The sequence below is a fragment of the Ranitomeya imitator genome, chromosome 3, assembly GCF_032444005.1.
Source record: "Ranitomeya imitator isolate aRanImi1 chromosome 3, aRanImi1.pri, whole genome shotgun sequence".
Classification (NCBI taxonomy): domain Eukaryota; kingdom Metazoa; phylum Chordata; class Amphibia; order Anura; family Dendrobatidae; genus Ranitomeya; species Ranitomeya imitator.
Window position 1 is genome coordinate 288322565 of NC_091284.1, and position 7048 is coordinate 288329612.

Sequence of the window (7048 nt, forward strand, 5' to 3'; positions counted from 1 at the left end):
AAAATAACCTAGTCATGTTAGGTGTCTATGAACTCGTAATGACCTGGAGAATCATAATGGCTGGTTAGTTTTAGCATTTAGTGAACCTAGCAAAAAAGCCAAACAAAAGACAAGTGTGGGATTGCACTTTTTTTGCAATTTCACCGCACTTGGAATTTTTTTCCCGTTTTCTAGTAAAAGACATGGTAAAACCAATGGTGTCCTTCAAAAGTGCAACTTGTCCCGCAAAAAATAAGCCATGACATGACCATATTGACGGAAAAATAAAAAAGTTATGGCTCAGGGAAGGAGGGAAGTGAAAAACGAAAACGCAAAAATGAAAAAGGGCCGCGACTTGAAGGGGTTAAGTAATGCAAAATATAGACAAAAAGACTTCACTTTTTATATTGACAAACTACAATATTTCATAATGTCATTAAATAGATTTCTATTATTAGAAAAAATCCCTTTAATTCTCGCATATATACAGCTAGATGAGAGTGGTTAAGTTAATGTTCCCTGGGTAGAAACATGGAAAATATCTGCCCTCTGGAAAGGAGAAAATTGTCTCCCTCTATCAGCCAAACTATCTTCTCTAATTGGAGACATTCTCATCCCTTTCATCTTCACCTCGACCCAGATGCCAAGAAGACTTTGGACATTCACAGCTGAGATAGTCTTTGCAGACTTCTCTCTTCTCCAGTCTTCTGCAGCACATGCTGACACAGTGGCCTTAAAAATAGCAATATCATTATAATGCTCCTGAAAGAAAATATCTGCCAATGCACTGTCACTGGGCTCCCTGCACAAAATACGACTCCCATACTGTTCCTGCTATGGTACCTAACCTCTACACTGTCCTCTCCTATAATATATTGCCTACACACCATCTGCCCTTATGAACTATAACATAACATCACCCATTATGACCTATAACTTCCACTCTCTCCACAATTAATCCTGTCCTCCACCCTCTCACTGTTCCTATCTCTGCACTGTACCTCACTTTGCCCCTTTCAGTATTTCTTGATCTTCAGTGTGTTCTCTATATGCTGGCTTTTCTCTATACTTACCCCTCTCTATACTATGCCTCATTTCTTCAGACAGTATGATGGCACCATAGTCCAACTATATAGAGTATAATGCTCATATAGCCCCTATACATGGTACAATGCTTCTATGGCCCCCTGTACATAGTATAATTCCCTCATAGCCACTATATGTAGTATGATGGCAACAGTGCCATGAATACACAAAATAATAATGTACCCATAGCCTAATATCCACAGTACAATAGCACCACAGCCCCCTATACATAGTATGATGCATCACAGCCCCCTATACAGAATATGAAGGTACAACAGCCCCTTTCTACAAAGTATAATGCCCCTATAGTTTACTAAACATAGTAGGATGACAGCGCCATAACCTCTCCCGAATCTCGGGATGTAAAATAAAGAAAACTCTATACTCACCTAATCTCGTCTCCCCTTTCACTGTAATCTTCTTGTTCTCTCACAGCTTGTCTCCCAGAGTGCAGGTGGCACAATGCAGTAATTTCATCGTTCCACCCTATGTCCCCTACATGATGCCGGCCTCCAACAGGCCGCACCATAGAAGCAGTCTGAGGCCCGCCGGGAGTAAGTAGCAGAACAGGAAGTAAGCGGCATATTGTTAAAAGTTTTTCAGAACCATGCAGCCAATTGCTGGGAAGCCCCCTGTGAGCCACATCAGTTCACTGCCTGAGGCAAGATGCTCAAGTTGCTTCATGGTAAAGGCAATTACAACCAGGCTTCTGACTAATGATGGAGATGGCTCAATGATAAGTTGGAGGAAGGGAGCTGAGGATAGCTACCTGAAGTGCTTCTGGTATATTCAACGGCATTGCAATTGAATGTATCAGTGGCAATACAAAAAGCAATGGTCGACTTCTTCAGCATCTGGTGCTAAAAAAAAAAAGCCCAAACACATCCCCCCTCTAAACACACTTGCGTACTTAGGAATACCATTGCCAGCCTTTGAACCTTCTTTAACGATTCAATAAACTTTTCAAAACTTTTCAAAACTATAACTTTTTTTTTCAGTTAGCATAGCCAAATGAAGACTTGTTTCTGCTGAGTAAGCTATATTATGCAGTGACCCCCATTTTTGATGCATGACATTTCTTGATAAACCATTATTAACTCTCCACAACTTTCTGCTACTAATCATTTGGCATAAATAACATGTTACCATAGTTACGACAATTAGAAGCTAATAAAGTTCATTTTTATTGTTCTAATACTTTTACATAATGATATTCATTTTTTAAGAAATAAATCATGTTTTTTTGTTTCACTGCTTTTTGATAGCTTTTATGGGGGAGCAATGCAGACGTTTGAGGATTTGTTTATGCCAGGACAGGCTGTAGCTTTAACTGGCACCATTGTTGGTTGCATTACTTTTGATCACTTTCTTGTTTTATTTTATATTTTTTAAAATAGAGAATAGATACAGGAGGTCATGAAAGATGTAATCATCTCTAAACATGTTAGGGGAATTTTTAGGCTTTGTTAGATGATTGTCAAGAGAGTTAAATTGTTTACAGGTTTGGAGAGTTGAACAAAAAGTAAATTCCAAAAAGGAGGGTAGGCATATTAAAAAGGTTTGTATGGAAGAGTTTGAGGAAGTGATCAATGTGTTACAGAGAAGATTATCGCTCAATTAGACAAGATTTTGAGTGAGATACAATTTGATCAGTTTGAATAGTAGAGGAAAAATGTCTTAGAGGATAGAAGTGAATAGGATTTTGTCATTTAACCCCGTCACCCCGAAGCCTGTTTTCACCTTAATGACGGGGCCATTTTTTTCAATTCTGACCACTGTCATTTTATGAGGTCATAACTCTGAAACGCTTCAACGGATCCTGGTGATTCTGAGACAGTTTTCTCATGACATATTGTACTTTATAATAGTTGAAAAATTTCTGAGATATGACTTTCGTTTATTTGTGAAAAAAACAGAAATTTGGTAAAAATTTCGCAATTATCAACATTTTTGTTTTAATGCCCTTAAATTAGAGTCATATCACCCAAAACAGTTGCTAAATAACATTTCCCACATGTCTGCTTTACATCAGCACAATTTTGGAAACATAATTTTTATGTTAGGAAGCTATAAGGGTTAAAAGTTGACCAGCGATTTCTCATTTTTACAACAAAATTAGCAAAACCATTTTTTTAGGGACCACCTCACATTTGAATTGACTTTGAGGGCCTATATGACAGAAAATGCCCAAAACGGACACCATTCTAAAAACTGCACCCCTCAAGGTACTCAAAACCACATTCAAGAAGTTATTATCCTTTCAAGTGCTTCACAGGAATTCCTTTCTTCGTGCCGCGGCTCCTGCGCAGGCGTACTTTACCTGCCCTATTGAGGGCAGCGTAAAGTACTGCAGTTCGCAGGCGCTGGGATTCTTGGACCTTTCCCGGCACCTGCGCACTGCAGTACTTTGCTCTATCCTCAACAGGGCAGATAAAGTATGCCTGCGCAGGAGCCGCGACAAGAAGCAAGGAAGAGGACATCATCGCATGAAGATGGGAGGTGCTGGACCCGGACCTGCGACGCCCATCGGACGGACTGCATCGGGCAGCCCCCCAGGTGAGTATAATCTAACTTGTTTTTCTTATCTTTCAGGTTACATCAGGGGGGCTTATCTACAGAATTACAGAATGCTGTAGATAAGCCCATGATGGCGGTGGCCGCAGCTTATACGAAAAAGTAGGTGACAGATTCCCTTTAACTAGTTAAATAGTATTCTTTTTTTTTAATTTACATATATAAATGGATTTATTGGAAAAATATATTTTTTCTTTATTTGGGGATTTTTTAAATATATATATTTGTATACAGTTCAATTTTTTTAAACTTTATAACATTGTCCCAGGTTGGGACATTACTATATAAAGTCAAATTGCTGATATGACACTTTGCATAGTACTGTGTCAGATCAGCGATCTAAATGAGAACTCACCGCACACTCTATACGTAAGGTGATGCAAAAAAGGAAATTTATTTATGTGGTCACACACAATATTCGTAGAGCAGAGAAGAGAAAAACATATGAGCGACTCTATTCAACATTTCGACCGATCTCCGGTCTTATTTAATATGTACAGTGTTCATTTTAGGACATGATCACATATCAAAGTCAAACATCAGAAATACGCTGTCTGATACCCGATTCTGATACTTAATTCTGATACCTGACTTTCATATATCAAAGTCAAACATCAGAAATACGCTGTCTGATACCCGATTCTGATACTTGATTCTGATACCTGACTTTCATATATCAAAGTCAAACATCAGAAATACGCTGTCTGATACCCGACTCTGATACCCGATTCTGATACCAGACTTTCATATATCAAAGTCAAACATCAGAAATACGCTGTCTGATACCCGATTCTGATACCTGACTTTCATATATCAAAGTCAAACATCAGAAATACGCTGTCTGATACCCGACTCTGATACCCGATTCTGATACCTGACTTTCATATATCAAAGTCAAACATCAGAAATATGCTGTCTGATACCCAACTCTGATACCTGATTCTGATACCTGACTTTCATATATCAAAGTCAAACATCAGAAATACGCAGTCTGATACCCGACTCTGATACCCGATTCTGATACCAGACTTTCATATATCAAAAAGTCAAACATCAGAAATACGCTGTCTGATGCCCGACTCTGATACCTGACTCTGATACCCGACTCTGATACCCGACTCTGATACCCAACTGATATATATGAAAGTCAGGTATCAGAATCAAGTATCAGAATCAGGTATCAGACAGAGTATTTCTGATGTTTGACTTTGATATGTGATCATGTCCTAAAATGAACACTGTAAATATGCCGCCTTATGCTGAGAAATGCTTGAGTGGTCCTGTGAAGTGAACGATATGGGCAGTGCTCCAGCGCTTTGCCCCCTTAAACAGTGTGCTTAGGCTGCATCTGCTCTCTGTTGAATAGAATCTGAATAGAGTCGCTCATATATGTTTTTCTCTTCTCTGCTCTACGAATATTGGGTGTGACCACTTAAGTACTAGTACAGCGCATGTCAGGAAGGGGTTAAATGGGTTGTCCAGGAAAAAATAAATTTATTTCTCACATCACTGACTGTCTAAAAAATAAAAAAAAATCCTAATCCTAAACTTACTGGATTCTGCTCAGACGACTTCATGATTTGCACCAGCAAAAGGAATAGGAGATGTCAAAATTTAAGCAGCAGCTTGACTACTTCTAAAAAAGAAAAAAAAATGGAAAGCACTCACCGCTCTTTGAAATACAGTCCATTATTGAGACATGTAGATCTCCAGAAGGGGAGAATGTGAACAATGGACGGACGACGGCCGTTTCGCGCTACCGCGCTTTCACGAGTCCCAATGACGACCGAGAGTGGGGAGGCCGCTATATCCGTATGGACCACAGTTACCGTCCACCACTTCCCAAAGTGAACAAAAAGCACTACAAATATTAAAATATTAAAAAGAATTCATCATGAACACAATAACTGGAAAACAAACAAACTGCAAGACATACAATTGCAAAGTAGAGTACCTGCAAAATTACCGACATGTCGATTCTTTCATTCAGGCCTATTGGTATTGTCGCGCTTGTGCACAGAATCCATCTCACTTCTCTCCTAAGCAAGAGTCAATGTAGATCACCTCCTTGTTGTGGTAAGTTAACCCTTTCTAGCCCAGCAATACCCTCATGATGTTCTCTCACATAAATGATCAGGCGGAGAACTCCTTTCCTTGACTGAATGGAGTTGAAATTCTCCCTGACCCTCACAAAAAGGGTACGGATAGTCTTGCCAATATAGAAAAAGCCAGAAGGGCAGAAAATCACATAGACCACGTGTGTGGCCCTACAAGAAATAAAGTCTTGGACTTGAAGGTATATGGGACTAATCTTTATCATTTTCCCAGTTAAATGAAAGGAGCAAAAATTACACTGCCCACACTTGAAATTCCCTTTGGGAATTCCCTTTTTTAACCAATTTTTTTTTATTATTTGTAGTGTTTTTTGTTCACTTTGAGAAGTGGTGTTTTTTTTATCTTAATGACATCTGATGGTGTGCGGTAACTGTGGTCTGTACGGATATAGCAGCCTCCCCATTCTCGGTCGTCATTGGGACCCATGGAAGTGCGGTAGCACAAAACGGCCGTCATCCGTCCATTGTTCACATTCTCCCTTGCTGGAGATCTACATGTCTCAATAAAAGACTGAATTTCAAAGAGCGGTGAGTGCTTTCCATTTTTTTCTTCTTTTTCTCGACTTGCAATACTGTTTTCCTGGATATAGCACCCGCTTCTTTTTTTATGTGGGGCATTACAAGCATGCGGCTGTGCACAATATAAGGCGTATTTTGGTCTGGAACATGCAGTAGTAGCTGGTCACAGGAGTCACATGCTGGAGCGGTCGGACTGCTAGTAGAACTGTGATATCACCTGGAACGGCAGGACACTTCTTGGCCTTTCTAACCTATTAAACTAGAACGTTGTCTTTTACCATATACCCCCTTCTTTCGTATATGTTTCTTATTTCCCGTTGATTCTTTTTCACATACGGTTTCACAAAAGCAACTGGATTTCGGTGCTCAGCTGGGCTGATCATAGTGATATTTCTCAAATGTCAAAAAAGGATAAAAAAGAAGAAAGCTGCACTCACCAGTTTGCTGTGTAAACGTCTTTAATGTGCCTTCAGTTCATACACGGATTTTTTAGACACATGTAGATTTTTAGTGAGGGTGCGGGGAGTGAGGAAGGACCTTCTAAAAAATCTGTGTATGGACTGAAGGCACATTAAAAACGTTTACACAGCAAACTGGTGAGTGCCGCTTTCTTCTTTTTTACCCTTTTTTTACATAAAAGTCATATCTGTATGTCTCATATCAGATGTCTTGTTGTTGAGAAATAATCTTTTATCGCTTTATATAAATGACCTCTTCAGGGCTCAGAGGAGGATGTTGCCTGGAACATAACTCTGCCTCCAGAGCTTATTTTACAT